Below are 16,560 nucleotides of genomic sequence, written 5' to 3'. Positions count from 1 at the left end.
ATAGGTATATGTAGACTTTGAAAGCTCCTTAGGACCTAGGTAAAGATTATTTCAACAGGACACAAGAAAAGACTAACCCAAAAGGAAAAAATCAATACGTTAGATAATAGCAGAATTCAGAATTTCTTTTGCCCCAGTTTTATTGAGATATAACTGATACATAACATTGTATAAGTTTAAGGTATACAGCATACTGATTTGATATATGCATATATTGCAAAATGACCACCAAAATAAGTTTACATAACATCCATCACCTCACATAGTTACTAATTATTTTTCTTTTTTTTCTAATTATTTTTCTTAAGTGAGAACTTTTAAGATCTACTTCCTTATTAGTGACTTTCAAATATACAGTACAGTATTGTTAGTATAGTCACCATGCTGTACATTATATCCCAGAACTTATAACTGGAAGTTTGTACTTTTGGACCACCTTCATCCATTTCTCTCACCTCTTGTAACCAACCCTGCCTCTGGTAACCAACAATCTGTTCTCTGTTCCTATAAGTTTGTTTTTTTTCAGGTTCCACATATAAAAGAAATCAAACAGTATTTGTCTTTCTAACTTACAATATTTGTCTTTCTCTGTATAATGCCTTCAAGTTCCACCTATGTTGTCACAAATGGCAGGATTCTCTTTTTATGGCTGAATAATATTCCTCTGTGTGTGTGTGTGTGTGTGTGTGTGTGTGTGTGTGTGTGTGTTTATCATATCTTCTTTATCCATTCATCTGTCTATAGGCACTTAGGTTGATTACATGTCTTGGCAATTGTAAATAATGCTTTAATAAACATGGGGGTGCAGATATTTCTTCAAGACAGTGATATGTTTCCTTCAGACATATACCCAGAAGTGGAATTGCTGGATCATACGGCTGTTCTATTTTTAATTTTTTAAAGAACCCCCCATACAATTTTCCACAGTGCTGCACCAATTAACATTTCTGCTATTAATGTACAAGAGTTCCTTTCTACACATCCTCATCAGCTCTTAATATTTGTTTTTTTTTTTTTTTAAATAGCGACTCTGACAGGTGTCAGCTAATATAGCTTTGTGGTTTTGATTTACATTTCCTGATGATTAGTGATGTTGAGCACCTTTTCCTGTACATGTTGACCATTTGAATGTCTTCTTTGGAAAATGTTCTATTCATATCCTTTACCCATTTTTAATTAGATGATGATGATGATGATTATTATGATGATTATCTTGCTATTGAGATTCCTTATACATTTTGGATGTGATATTTTCACCAATAAGAGAGAAAAAGGTAAGTCACAGGTGGAGAAATATATTTATAATATATTTAACAAAGGATTCATATCCAGAAAGAATATGTAAAGAACTCCTACAAATTAATAAGAAAAAAGCTGATAACCCAATTGAAAAAAGGGCCTAAGAGATGAATTGCTGGAAATGGAGGGTGGCAATGGTTATACAACAAAGTGAATATACTAATGCCATAAATTCTACACTTAAAATGGTAAATTTTATGTTATATATATGCTACCACAATTAAAAAAAATAATCTAATTAGTTAATTAAAGATGAACAGGCATTTCACCAAACAAGAAAGGAAGGAAGTATATCCAAATGGCTAAAAGGCATATAAAAAAATGCTCAACTTCATAAGCCATCATGCAAGTTTAAGCCACAGTAAGAAACCAATACATGCCAATCAGAATGGCTAAAATTAAAAAGACCGTTAATGGCAACTGTTAGGGAGAGTATGGAGTGCTAAAACATTCATTCATTGTTGGTGGGAATGTAAAATAGCACAACCACTTTGGAAAACTCTTTGGCAGTGTCAACTAAAGCTGAGCATGTACCCAGAAATTCCACCTCTAGACATAGACCCTAGAGAAATGCATACATATTTCACCAACAATGTGTTTTAGAATGTTTATAGCAACACTATTCATTATAGTTCCAAATGTCCACCAACAGAATAGATAAATACATCGTAATATATTTATAAATGGAATTCTTACCGTAATAAAAAAAAGAATTTACAACTGCTCTGCATTGTTGGCAAATTTCACCAACAACGTAGTATAAAAGAAGCCAGATGCAAACAATGTGTACAGCATAATTCCACTTATATGAAGTTCAAAACCAGGCAAAACTGGCCTATGGTGTTAGAAGTCAGTAGAGCGATTACCTTAGTGCTTGAGAGAGGGTGGCTATGGTAATATTCTACCTCTTGATCTGGGGACTGGTGACCCAGATGTGTTCACTTTGTGATAATTCATCAAGCTGTTCTCTTAGGATTGGTGGCTTTTCTGTACATTTATTGCACTTCTATTTTTTTAAAGTTTATTTTTAAAAGCTCCTACTTACTAAGAAGCATTGTATTTTATTTAAAACCAACTCCTAATTATCATCCTCACTTGCTATTCAGGCCCTGTATAAAATGATAAATAGCAGCAAAGCTTTTAGTATACTGGTTTCCATGTAATAACCATATTTATATATGTACCTCTCAGAGATGCATACATTTTTTGTGACTATAAAAAAATGAAGAGCACTATGGATTCTGGAATGTATGGATAAAGGGTTAGTCTCCAGATCAACAAATTGAACAATACATAAAAATGGGACATGCCAAGCACAGAAAGGTGAAACTGGCTATATTTTCTTTCAAATCTTTACTCTCGCTTATGAAATGAAGTTAAAGAGTCTTCAATTAATTAAAGAGATTTGAAGCTTGGTAGAGAAGGTAGAGCCTGAGCTGATTCCATATGAACCCATGTATTGAGCATACCCCCTAAGGCCAACCCTGGGGCGAGGGCAGAATTCAAGCCAGGAAACTAAGGCAGCTCGTTTTTCATGGGCCAGATGTCCTAGTGAGATGGTCCATTCTAGTCTGTTCAGTTCTACATAGCAACAACTTCTTAGCAGAAGCTATGTTAAGCCTTGGGGATCCAAAAATAAATTAGATATGGCTCCCATTCTAGAGGGCAAGGAACCATATGAGCAGATTACAGTTCAAGGGAATAATATGAATGATGCTATAAATTGTCTTTGACCCTGGACAAGTTGCTTAACCTCTCTGTACTTTAGTTTCCTCATTTGTGAATTAGTGATAAATGTAGTACCTTCCTCACAGGGTTGTAAGGATGAAATGAGAGCAAACACATAAAGCAGTTAGCCAGGTGCCCAACACACAGTAATTGTTCAGTATATGACTCTGCTACATGACTAAAGATGATGACCAGACCATGGTTATAATGATGATGGAGGCACCTAGGATGCGATGGAAGCATCTAGACTGAGAATGGGAATTCAGGAGTGTCTATGAATGAACAGTTTGAGAGGATGTAGTAGCAAGAGAGAACGACAGTCAGAACAACCCAGAAAGTCCCAGACCCATGAGACAATGAGGTGAGCACAGGCAGCCTCTGGCATTCATTCGAGATACAGCTGGAGTGTGGGACACAGCAGAGGGGAAGAAGTCTGGAGCTTGGTCTTTAAGGGCCTTGTATACCAAAGTAATGAGCTAGAATTTCATTCTGTGACAGGAAACCACTGAAGGGATTTTTTAAAAAATAAATCTTTGGAGTAAAACCAGCAGAACTTGGAGTTTGATTGTTAAGGTTGAAAGAAAGAGGAGTCAGTCATGACTCCTGGCTTTCTAGTTTGCTAAAACGAAATGGATGCCACAGGAAATGGAGGACATAGGAGGAAAATCAGGTGTGGTCATGTGTTCTGTTTTGAACAGGTTGAGTATGAGACACCTGTAGCAAATGTCTATAGAAAATGTCCAGCAATCAGTTAGCTACATTTATATGAGGCTCAGAGAGATTGGAGAGATGTGAGTGTGTAGGTGGTATCAGGGTAATGTAAGAGACATACAGGAAATGCATGTGGAGGGCAGGAGATGGTAACCTCAGAGCACCAGTACGTTGGGGCAAGCAGAGGAAGAAGAGCCATGTCAGGGCTTCAGGAAGAATAATGGGACTATCAGAGCCCAGCAGAGTGTGGTGCCCAGGGGAAGACGGATAAGATAAAGAATATAAAGAGCCTTGTATTAGTCAGCTCGGGCTGCCATAACATGTATCACAGAATTGGCAGCTTAAATAATAGAAATTTATTTTCATACAGATCTGAAAGTCCAAGAGCAAGGTTTTGGCAGAACTGGTTTCTTCTGAGACCTTTCTGCTTGGCTTTTAGATGACCATCTTCTTCTCCCTATGTCCTTGCATGGTTTTCCCTCCGTATGTGTCTGTGTCCTCTTCTTTTTTTCCCTAGCTTTATTGAAATATAATAGACAATTAGTTGCTCATATTTACACTGCACATTTTCAGTGAGTTTTTTCAATTATAGTTGATATACAATAATTTATCAGTTTCATTTGTATAGCATAGTGATTAGAGATGTATATAACTCGCAAAGTGATCATCCCACTAAATTTAGTACTCCTTTTCCTCCTTACATATTTGTCACAGCATTGCTACTTTCCATATGCTACACTTTATATCTCCATGTCTATTTTGTAACTATCCATTTGTACTTCTTAATCTTTTTGCCCTTTTTAACTATCCCCCTAAGCCCTCCATCTAGTAACCCTCAAAATATTCTATCTATGAGTTTATTTCAGTTTTTGTTGTTGTTTATTTTGTTCTTTAGATTCCACATGTACATGAAATCATGTGATATTTGTCTTTCTCTATCTGACATTTCTTTCAGTGCATACTCTCTAGGTCCATCAAGGCAATATCTTTTTCCATCCCTTTCCTTTTAGTCTGTGCGTGTCTTTTAATCTGAAGTGAGTCTCTTGTAGGCAGAATATATAAGGGTCTTGTTTTCTTATCCAATCAACCACTCTATCTTTTGGTTGGAGCACTTAATTATTTTCCATTTGAGATACTTGTTGATAGGAGTGTAGTTATTATCATTCTTTATTCCTGTTTTTGATACATGTTTATTCTTCTTAAAGAAGTCCCTCCAACATTTCCTATAATACTGTCTTGAGGTTAATAAATTCCTTTAGCTTATTCTTGTCTGGGAAGCTCTTTATCTGTCCTTCAATTCTAAATGATAGCTTTGCTGGATAAAGTCTTCTTGGTTGTAGATCCTGGGTTTTAATCATATCGAATATTTTGTGCCAAGCTCTTCTGTCCTGCAAAGTTTCTTTTGAGAAATCAGCTGCCAGTCTTATGGGTGCTCCCTTGTAAGTAACTAACTGCCTTTCTCTTGCTGCTTTTTAAGATCCTCTCTGTTTTTAAGCTTTGGCATTTTAATTATGATGTGTCTTGTAGTGGGCCTCTTTGGATCTCTGATTTTTGGAGACTCTCTGAGCTTTCTGGGGTTGTATGTCTATTTCCTTCACCAGGTGAAGGAAGTTTTTCATCATTATTTCTTCAATAGCTCTTCAACGTCTTGTTTTCCTTCAAGTACCCGTATGACATGGGTATTTTTACATTTAATAGTGTCCCAAAGGCTCCTTAAATTATTATTGTAGACTTGGTTTCTTTTATCTTGCCATTCTGATTGAATGTCCTTGGCTTCTCCATTCTCTATATTGGTGGTTTGATCCTCTTTATCAACTCTGTTGATTCCATCTGATATACTCTTCATCTCAGATAATGTATTCTTCATTTCTGACTGGTTCCCTTTTATAATTTTCATTTCCATTTTTATGTATTTTATCTCTTTGTTGAAGCTCTCACTGAATTTCTCTACACTTCCCAAAAGTTCATTGAGCATCTTTATAGCTAGTGTTTTGAATTCTGTATCTATTAGATTGATTGACTCCATTATTCCTGGAGCTCTGTTCTGTTCTTTCATATGGAACTTGCTTCTTTGTCTCCCCATGTTGGCTGCCTTTCTGTGTCTGTTTCTATGTATTAAGCAAAGCTCCTAATTCTCTCGGTCTTATTAGCGTGGCTTTGTGTAGTAGGTATCCAGTGGCACAGTCCTGAGAGAGGTTCAGCTACAGGCCAAGTTTAGCCCCAGCCTGTGCCCCTCTGGGGCCACCTGCTAACATTTAATAAGCAATCTACAGATGCTGTGCTTATAGTTGTTTCAAGAAACCACACCAGAAACTGAAGCCAGCTGCCACCAGTGTGAGTCTTGGAGTTGTCTCAGCAAGGAGCACCTGACTTGCTGAGGCTACACCTGGATGTGGCTTGGATTGGGCTGCGAGTTGGGGGAGGCAGAGTTTCAGGGAATCTTCTGGGCAGAGTGACCTCTGTTATCCAGTTTGGTGATGTCACAGCTATGGTGGCACTGTGTCCACACTGGGAGTGGGGAGGGCTCAACAGGGAATAATGGATACTGCTAGCACTTCTGCCCAGAGAGAGCCTCACTTTCGGTCCTCACTCCAACAACTCAGTGTCTCCCTGTAAGTCCCCGAGCAGCCGACCTGGCACTGTGCTCAGAGCAAGCAGGTCCATCACCAGGAAAGTCCACTCTCGAACATAACCCCATAAAGAAGCATCTGTAGCTGCTGCAGCCGCTGTCCCACTCAGCCTCTCAGGACCAGGCAGTCTTATGTCCTCGCCCTCTCCAACCTTCTACTGTTGAAGGATGATTTCTTATTTTTCTCTCTAGTTGTAGTGCTTCTGTTCATCTAGATCCCAGGAGACTCTGCTTGCTGTTTGCTCCATGTTTCTGTTAAACTTTGATGCGGTCACAAGAGGGATGAACAAAGCCTCTATCATCCAAGCAATTTTCCCCTCCCCCTCCTAATCTCTTCTTATATGAACACCAGTCATATAGGATTAGGATCCACCCAATGACCTCATTTTATCTTAATCACCACTTTAAATATTGTATCTCAAGTACAGTCACATTCTGAGGTACTGGGGGGCAGGGGGTTAGGACTCCAGTATATGAATTAGGGAACACAGTTCAGCCATAATAAGCCTGTTGGATTAGCAATTAGGAAGAAGTTGATGAGCTCAGCAAGAGCATTGGAAGGCAGGGGGAGGCCAAGACTCAGAGACTGGAAATAGTGAGGGGAAGGACATGGGGTCGTCTGGGGCTGACAGTGGCCAGGAACTGGATGCAGAACCCAGGCTCAGGAGGTGAAGGATGAAAGGAAACATTAACAGAGGGAGAGAAAGAAAGCTCAAAGTCATGAGGTCACTGTGTATGGACTGAGTGGGATCACTCTGTCTGCTGGACATAAGTCCACCTAGGGCCCATAATGAGCACAGTGGGGTAAATCTTCTTGAAACAAGGGCATGGAGCCTGCTCAGAAACTTTCAAATCTTGAATCATTTTGACTCCTGCCCCCTCAAGAATATTGATTTACCCAGATGACCAAAAGAAAAGCTGATCACTTAGGAGGGCACCAGAGACTTTGTCACTGTGACTTAATAGAACAGAAATTTCGATTTTGTAGTTGTAAAGATAATTCTCTGCTTAGCCTCGGTCTCTTTTCATTTACGTGAGATTCCTAGAGTAATCAAATTCATAGAGACAAAAAGTAGAATGGTGGTTGCCAGGGACTGATGGGAAGGAGGAGACAGTGAGTTAGCATTTAATGGAGACAGAGTTTCATTTTGGAAAAGGAAAAGAGTTCTGGAGATAGATGATTGTGATGGTTGCACAACAGTGTGAATGTTCAGTGAATGTACCACTGAACTGTACACTTAAAAACAGTTAAGAGGATATATTTTATGTTATGTGTATTTTACCACAATTTATATAAATCGGTAAATAGAATTTTTAAAAAGTTTCCATAGAGTTTGTTTTCCTCGTTGACATGCATATTTGAATATTGAAGACAAAATATTTCTAATGCACTTGATTAGCAAAAGGTTTTCTAAAAAGTATCAGGCAGAATCCTCACAACCAATCAGCCCAATGGTCAATCTCGCTCATCTGCATGCAAACAACAACCAAGCCTCAACTATAATAGGAGGGCATACACAACCCACGAAATAGACACACCTTGAGCACCTCACTCAGGTGACCAGAGAAGATTGTGCCACTGGACCCCATAGGATGCCTACTACATAAGGTCACTCTACTAAGACTGGGAGACTTAAGCGTCCTGCCTAATACATAGAAACAAACACAAGTAGGCAGCCAAGGGGGGCGAGGGGGGGGGGGCCATGTGAGGACAGAGAAACAAAGCTTCAAAAAAACAACTAAACAAAATGGAGACAAACAATCTACCAGATGCAGAGTTTAAAACACTGGTTAAAAGGATGCTCAATGAACATAGGGGAAGAGTAGATGAATTCAATGAAAACTTTAACAAAGAGATGGGAAACATAGAAATGGAGATGAAAAATATAAAAGGAAAACAGTTAAAATGAAGAATACAATATCCAAGATAAAGAGAACATTAGAGAGAATTAACAGAGTAAATGAAGCAGAGGATCGAATCAGAGATTTAGAAGAGGGGGTAGCAGAGGACACCCAATCAGAACAGCAAAAAGAAAAAATAATCCAAAAAATGAAGATAGTTTAAGGGGCTGCTGGGACAACACCAAGCATACTAACATTCACATCGTAGGGGTACCAGAAAGAGAAAAGAGAGAGCAAGGAATTGAGAACATATTTGAAAAATGATGATGAAAAACTTCTCTAACCTGGTGAAGAAAATAGACATATAAACCCAGGAAGCTCAGAGTGTCCCCAAAAAGATGAACCCAAAGAGGCTCACACAAAGACACATGATAATTAAAATGCCAAAGCTTAAAGACAAAGAGAGAATCTTAAAAGCAGCAAGAGAAAAGCGATCAGTTACCTACAAGGGAGCTCCCTAAGATTGTCAGCTGATTTCTCAAAAGAAACTTTGCAGGCCAGCAGGGCTTGGCACAAAATATTCAAAGTGATGAAAAGCAAGGACCTACAACCAAGGACCTACAACCCAGCAAAGCTATCATTTAGAGTCGAAGGACAGAGGAAGAACTTCCCAGACAAGAAAAACACTAAAGGAGTTCATTACCACATGCCAGTATTACAGGAAATGTTGGAGAGACTTCTTTAAGAAGAAGAAAAAAATGTTTCAAAAATATGAATAAAGAACGGCAATAACTACATATCTATCAACAAGTATTTCCAATGAAAAATAATTAAATGCTCCAATCAAAAAATAAGGTGGCTGAAAAGATAAGAAAATAAGACCCTTACATAGGCTGCCTACAAAAGACTCACTTCAGGTTAAAAGACATACACGGATGGAAAGTAAAAGGATGGAAAAAGATATTTCATGATGAGCCTAGAGGTTATTGTGCTGAGTGCAGTGTCAGATAGAGAAAGACAAATACTATATGATTTCATGTATAGGTGGAATCTAAAGAACAAAATAAACAAAACTGAAACAAACTCAGACACAGAGAACGTTTTGAGGGTTGCCAGATGGAAGAAGGGTTTGGGGGGTAGTTGGTGAAAAAGGAGGAAGGGATTAAGAATTACAAATTGGTAGTTACAAAGGAGAAATAAAGTATAGCATAAAGAATACAGTCAAAAATATTATAATAACTATGTATGGTGTCAGAGGGGTCCTAGATTTATTGGGGCGATCACTTCATGAGTTATATAAATCTCTAATCACTATGCTGCACACCTGAAACTAATATAATATTGTATGCCAACTATAACTGAAAAATAAATAATATTATTTTAAAAAAAAAGATTAGACGGAGAGAACTAGCACAGAATTAAGTCTACAAGTACAAGTAGTCTGGCTTTTCCAGAGCATAAAAAGAAAGTTAAGGAGCTTGTATGTCAGTGAAGCGTTCTTTTTGACAAATAATTCAAGTCAAACAACTGCCATTTATTGGGCACCTATTATGTGCCAGGCATGGAAGGAGGGATATTTGTATGTATTATTTGCATTTTTTAAGCTAAACTTTTTCACAAATAGTATCTTGTGTCTAAGGCAGATAACTGAGTGTCAGGGATGCTACAATTTGGGGCACTCTACTGCTCTCTTTTACGGAGTCAGGCCTTGCCCTGTAGAAGCTGAGAATGGCTCTCCTTGTTGTCCCTTTGTGTCTGAGGCCTCATTTCAATTTGGGAAGCAAATCCTGTTCCCTCCCATGTCCTCACCACCGAGGTTCAAGTGCTTTGCAAGTCCGAAGACAAAAAGACAAACCTACTGTCGACTGGCCACTGAAGTTCCAAAAAACTCTGAATGAAAACAGCAGTTGCGAATGGAATGGTTTTGCAAATTGCAGCTGATTATTCACTGGCTATCTTGGGTTTTGGCAAGAATACTCAAAAATCTGCTGCTCAAGGATCCAAAGGGAGCAGCAGAAAGCGAAGGGGAAGCTTTGGCCAAGCGGCTGGGCCCCAGCCTGCCTGGAGCCCCTGCTCTCAGTGCACCCGTCCACAGTCTCAGTCCCTATTTGGCTGAGACTGAGGAAGCTCAGGCCCCAAAGCCAGCATGAAGCAATGGATGAGGGCAGCCCCAGTTTCACTGAACTTGACTGTGTGCTATCCTGGGACAGGGATAATCTGGTGTCTAATATGCAGAGCCAGTTATGGCATTTGGCTCTGGAGTCCTGGGGAGCTGAGGCTACTTTTCAGGCACACCAGAAATGTCTGTGTTATTCCTCAAATGGGTCAGCAGACTGCTGTGGGTGCCAGGTCTTTGATGGAATGGATTTTGGATGCAAATCAAATATTTAAATGGATGTATTCCCTTTCTGGCAGGACCATTCCAGTGGTCCTGCAAACTTGTTTTTACGTAAAATTCTGGCTCCTTTAAATATGTAGTTTTTTTCTTCTTGACTATGACAGAGGCAGGACAGCTGCACTGGAAAGCCAGGAGGCTACTGGTTAGCGCTCAAGAAGAGGAGCAAGTCTCTTCAGCTACCCCTCTTGGCTGAAAGCACACTTGTATTCATTTGCCTGCTGCCTCCATGTGGTTATATATTGTTTCATCACACAGGCCTTGAGTTTATGCTAGCGGCTGTCTTCTATCTTTTAGGAAAGAAGTAAAACAAATTCGTTTACTTCTGTCTCTTTCAGTTTCTTGAGCTAAGTAAAAAAGCAAGTAGGTTTTTACAACATCCCAAAGTGCTATAAAATATTCGTCTTGGTAAAGATAGACATTCTACCTTAGATAATTCTAGATATTTCAAATGATACCCCTTCCTCCCTCCACTTTATATACATAAACTCGAAAAATATGAAGTTGCTTTCTCCCCAACTTGTTCTGGGATCAGGACCTGGACCATGAGTCTCCATCCTGGTGAGACATTTTCCTCCGGGGATGGGATCCACGAGGGGGCCAAGTGCTCCACTCTTTCCCCCACCCAGGATGCTCCTCCATTCTCTTGCTGAAGGCTGGAGCTCCCCTTACAAGCTGAGCTCAGTCTCCAGCTTCTTGAGGGGCCCTAATCCAGAAGCTCTGACCCCCTACATGTTCCTTTCTCCTATTTTCCCACCCATTGTTCAGTTCAGCAGGAGTTGAGTTTTCCTACAGCCACTCATCCTCATCTTCATTTATTGCCAGGAATACATAAAGCCAGTGTTCCCTTTACTTACATTCTGCCACAGGAGCATCAGATACATGGTATGCATGTTAACTATAAGCCTATGTCCACAGCCAAGGTTCTGTCTCGGCACAGCCCATGGACACATCGGACACTGATTGAAGCTCCTCGCAGTAATGTCCTTAAGTCAAGGAATGCAGCACCCGATGTGCACCTGCCATCTGTCCCAGTGAGGAAGACTCACTGAAACCTATGGCCATGGGAATAAAAACTAAAGAGAAGCTAGATGCATAGATTTGATGAAAAGGGACATTATTAATGTCCCTACCTCATGGGGGGTCACGGCATCATTGGGAGAACTGAAAGAGTAATTCCTGTGGGTGCCTGGCATGGGTGACCTATTGTTATATTTTTCCTGTTGTTCCATTTTTTTTGTTTGTTGGTTGGTTTATTCTTTAATATTTTTAATTTTTCAATTATAGTTGACATACAATATTATATTAGTTTCAAGTGTACAAAACAGTGATTAGACATGTATATAACTTATGAAATGATCACTCCAATAAGTCCAATACCCATCTGACACTATACATAGTTATTATAATAATGCCGACTATATTCCCTATACTCTACTATTTTGTAACTAATTTGTATCTCTTAATCTCCTCCCCATTAACCTATCCCCCACCCCCCAATCCAGCAACCATCAAAATGTTCTCTGTATATCTATGAGCTTGTTTTTGTTTTGATTCTTCATTTATCCTGTTCTCTAGATTCTACATGTTAAGTGAAATCATATGATATTTGTCTTTCTCTGACTTACTCCACTTAGCAAAAAACCCTCTAGGTTCATATATGTTGTTGCAGATGGCAAGATTTCATTCTTTTTTTACGGCTGAGTAATATTCCATTGTATATATGTACCACCTCTTCTTTATCCATTCATCTATCAATGGACACTTAGGTTGCTTCCATATCTTGGCCAAAGGGCCATTAGCAAGTAGTCTAAAATTAGAGGCTTGATAAGCACTGTCACACTGGGGCTTGTTTCCTAGGAATGTTCCTTCTTAAAGCCCAGTCACTAAACTGTGAGGAGCTCCAAGCAGCCACACAGAAAGGCCCATGTATGAGAGAACTGAGACTCCAGTTGACCTCCAAGTCGGTAACCAGCACAGATTGGCAACCATGGGAGTGAGGCCCATTTTGAATTTTCCAGCCAAACTACTATCACGTGAAACAGAAGACCTCCTGGTCAACTGGCAGTATCATAAGAAATAATAAATTGTTACTTAAATAATAAATTGTTAAGCCAATAGGTTTTGGGAGAGGTTTGTTAAATAACAATGGATAACAAATAATTCCTTTTCACCTTCTCAATCGCATTTTGGTAGTCAAGCATGAATAACGAAATTTGAGAGAGATAGCATACCTTTATGTTTAAAATCTCCAGCTATGGAACCAAACAATTTTTTTGTCACTATTTACTTAGCCACACAGTCTTGAGGATTACTTAATTTCTCTAATCTTATCTGCGAAATGTAACACCTGCTTCAATTATCTTTAGTGGGCATTCGCTGATGGAATGTATATAAAATGCTTAGCCTGCCTGAACACACAGTAAGAGCTCAGTAAATGTCAGCTATTGTTACAAAATCAAATATACTGGCTGGTACTTTCATTCTGATAACTTTAGAATGGGTTAAAATGAAACAAGAGCAAAATTTACCAGCTGAGAAACAGACAAGCTTTAGAAGTTCAAAGGCATTTTATGACCACAATGTTCCCTCAAGAACAATTGAGGCCTATTAGAGGCCTAAGGGAAATATGGCTGTTCCTGGACTCAAGAGCCTGCCCTATATTCTCAAGCCTCCTGTCTGGGTCTTTCACCCAGAAGATTGTATCAGGCAGCTGTAGCCTAAAAGCCAAGAAAGTTACTAAGGTTTTGCCAGATGCACTGCCCTGAGGCTGCCAATTGTCATCTGAAATAAGAGATAGATGTGAACTCTTCAGAAATGAAAGGAAAGAGCTCCAACTTACTTCCTTTGTCAAGGGAAACAAAGAAAGTCTGCAGGAGTATAATTTTTTTCCGTGCCTGTTTTTCCCTTGGAAAGAGATCACAGATGCTAATAGTCATAGCCCAGATTTCTAGTCCCTGAATTTCTTTACATTTCCACATTTCTCACTGAGGCTTTTCCTACTAATGGTACTCAAGTGATTGTGATGGATTTCTGCAGTTCCTTCACACTCATCTGGCTGCAGCCGCTTTCTACTATCATTCGCCCTAATATAGATATTAAAAGAAAAAGAAAAATATCAGTTCTATCCCAAGTCCAACTACCATTTTCCATAAGTCTTCCCTGTCCTAAAATAAAGATGCTCACTCTATAAGAGCAATGCATCCTTTAAATGGGACACAGGACTATAATTAAGAAAATACTTATTTCTATAAGGTACACTTGAACCATGAACAACGCAGTGGGGTGGATTAAGGGTACTGACCCCTGCACAGTTAGAAATCACATCTAACTTTTGACTCTCCAAAAGCTTAACTACTATTGCCTACTGTTGATCAGAAGCCTTACTGATAACATAAACAACCATTTGGCACATATTTTGTATGTTAGATAGATAGATAGATAGATAGATAGATAGATAGATAGATAGATAGATAGATGATAGATAGATAGATAGATGATAGATAGATAGATAGATAGTATTATAATAAAGTAAGCTAAGGGAAAAATGTTATTTAAAAATCATAAGAGAAAACATTTACCATACTATACTGTATTTATAGATATTGTAAGTTTATGTCATCTGTTTACAAAATGAATCATCTGTCCATCAGTACCTACATCAATATTGTCTTATATGATACAAAATACTGTAGATGTTATACATATTACAAACACTGGACATAAAAAATGAAAAGATACACATTTATTATAGGTATAACAATTCACACATTGATAACAAAGAATCGGCAACCTGCTTTCAGGTAGTCTAGCTTATACACTAATGAAAGAATTGTAATAAAATTTTATGGCATATAGGATTACAGTCATAATCATAATATAGTATTGGAAACATTGTTACTTTAAAAAAATTTTAAAAAACACTCACCTGTGATGACGGCGATATATAGTATCTCCAATTACAAGAGAGAGAGGCATTTTGTACAGTAATGTAATTCTTTGTAAGCAAAGTTATAAAACAGTAAGAAAATTAACACCTTATTAATTTTATATTAAATATCACCTTAAGCCTACATAAGGATAGGCTACACACTTCTATACAAGTCTTGCATAGTGTTCTACACAATGAATCTTCTACTTGATAAATACACAAAGAATCCTCAGGCAATGATGCTGATGACCCCAAAACATCTAATAATACAGTTCTTGCTGTACACTTATTAGATTTTCATAAGAAGACACACATATGCAGCAGATAAGTTTATTAACTGTATGGCATAGTGATTATTTGCTATTCATTAACTGGAAGTGGATCATTATAAAGGTCTTCATCCTTGTTTTTACACTGATTAGGCTGAAGAAGATGAGGAAGTAGAGGGTTGGCTTTGCTGTCTCAGGGGTGGCATAGGCAAAAGTGGTGGAGCCGGTATAAGGGGAGGCAGGAGAGGCAGGTACCCTCAGTGTAACTTTATGAAAACATATCCAATTTCTGTCTAACTTTTTACTTTTTTAATTATCTAAAAATATTTCTATATGGTACCAATCTTTCTTCCATTATTTGCTGTAGTTTCCCTGCCTGTATCATAGAAGGGTCCATGTTGTAAAAGAAGTTAAATCAGTCTTGAATAATTGAAAAGCTTTATCTAATGTCAGTTTGTTTTCTGGCACTGCTTCCTTCACATCTTCTTCCTCATTGTCTGGCACTGATTCGGAAGCACTCATCTCCATCAAGTCATATTCTGTTATTTCCTCTGATGTAGTGTCTATTAGCTCTTGAATTTCTCCAAGATCCACATCTTGAAACTCTTGACCCCCACTTCTATTTTTTGGCATATCCACAATCTCTTTCATGATTTCCTTGATTGGCTCTGTCATAAATCCTGTGAAGTCATGCACAACACCTAAACAGTTTTCTCCCACAAGAATTTATTGTTTTGGGCTTGAAGGCTTACATAGATTTTTCTGTAACAGTAATGGCATTTTCAATGGTGTAATCCTTCAAGACTTTCATGTCTTCTCTATTGAGTTTCTCTTCCATGGCATTGTATCTTTCCATAGGGTGCCTTGTATAATGAATCTTAAATGTCCTTATGACTCCATGATCTAGAGGCTAAATTAGAAATGTGTTTGCAGGGCAGATAGATCACTTTAACACCTTCAGTGTTAAATTCATGGGGTTCTGGGTGGTCAGGGGCATTGTCCAGTACCAAAATAACTTTAAAAGGCAGTCCCTTACTGGCAAGGTACTTCTTGACTTCAGGGACAAAGCATCTATGGAACCAATCCAGAAGAAGTGTTCTTATTGTCCAGGGCTTCTTGTTGTACAACCAAAAGACTAGCAGCTGGTGTTTATCTTTTCTCTCCAAGGATCAGGGGTTAGAATCTTTATAGATAAGGATAGTTCTGATCACAAACCCAATTGCATTTGCACAAAACAGTAGACGTAGCCTATCCCTTCCTGCCTTAAACTCTGGTGCTTGCTTCTCTTCCTTACTAATTAATGTCTTTGTGCCTTTTTCTTTTTTTTCTCTCTTCCAGAACAGGGCATTTTTGTCTGCATTAAAAACCTATTCAGGCAGATATCCTCTCTGCTCAATGATTTTCTTAATGGCATCTAGGAAGTTATCTGCTGCCTCTTGGTTGGCAGAAGCTGCTTTTCTTGTTATCTTCACATTTTTTAAGCCAAATCTCCTACTAAAATTATCAAGCCATCCTTTGCTGACATTAAATTCTTCACCTTCCTTTTTCTTTGTCATATAATGATTGCACTTTTTCTTGAATCATATTAGAACCTATAGTTATGCCTTTCTTATAGCAATCCTACACTCACATTAAAAAAAGGCTGCACTTTCAAAATGAAATTAAAAAGATATTTCACAAAAAATACAAGTTTTTCATACTTGCTGGTATAGCTACAGTGATGGCTTCACAAATTTATTTTTATTTTTTTTTACAG

This window comes from Pteropus medius, unplaced genomic scaffold (assembly GCF_902729225.1).
Source record: "Pteropus medius unplaced genomic scaffold, Ma_sr-lr_union100, whole genome shotgun sequence".
Classification (NCBI taxonomy): Eukaryota; Metazoa; Chordata; class Mammalia; order Chiroptera; family Pteropodidae; genus Pteropus; species Pteropus medius.
This window is presented reverse-complemented; position numbering follows the sequence as displayed.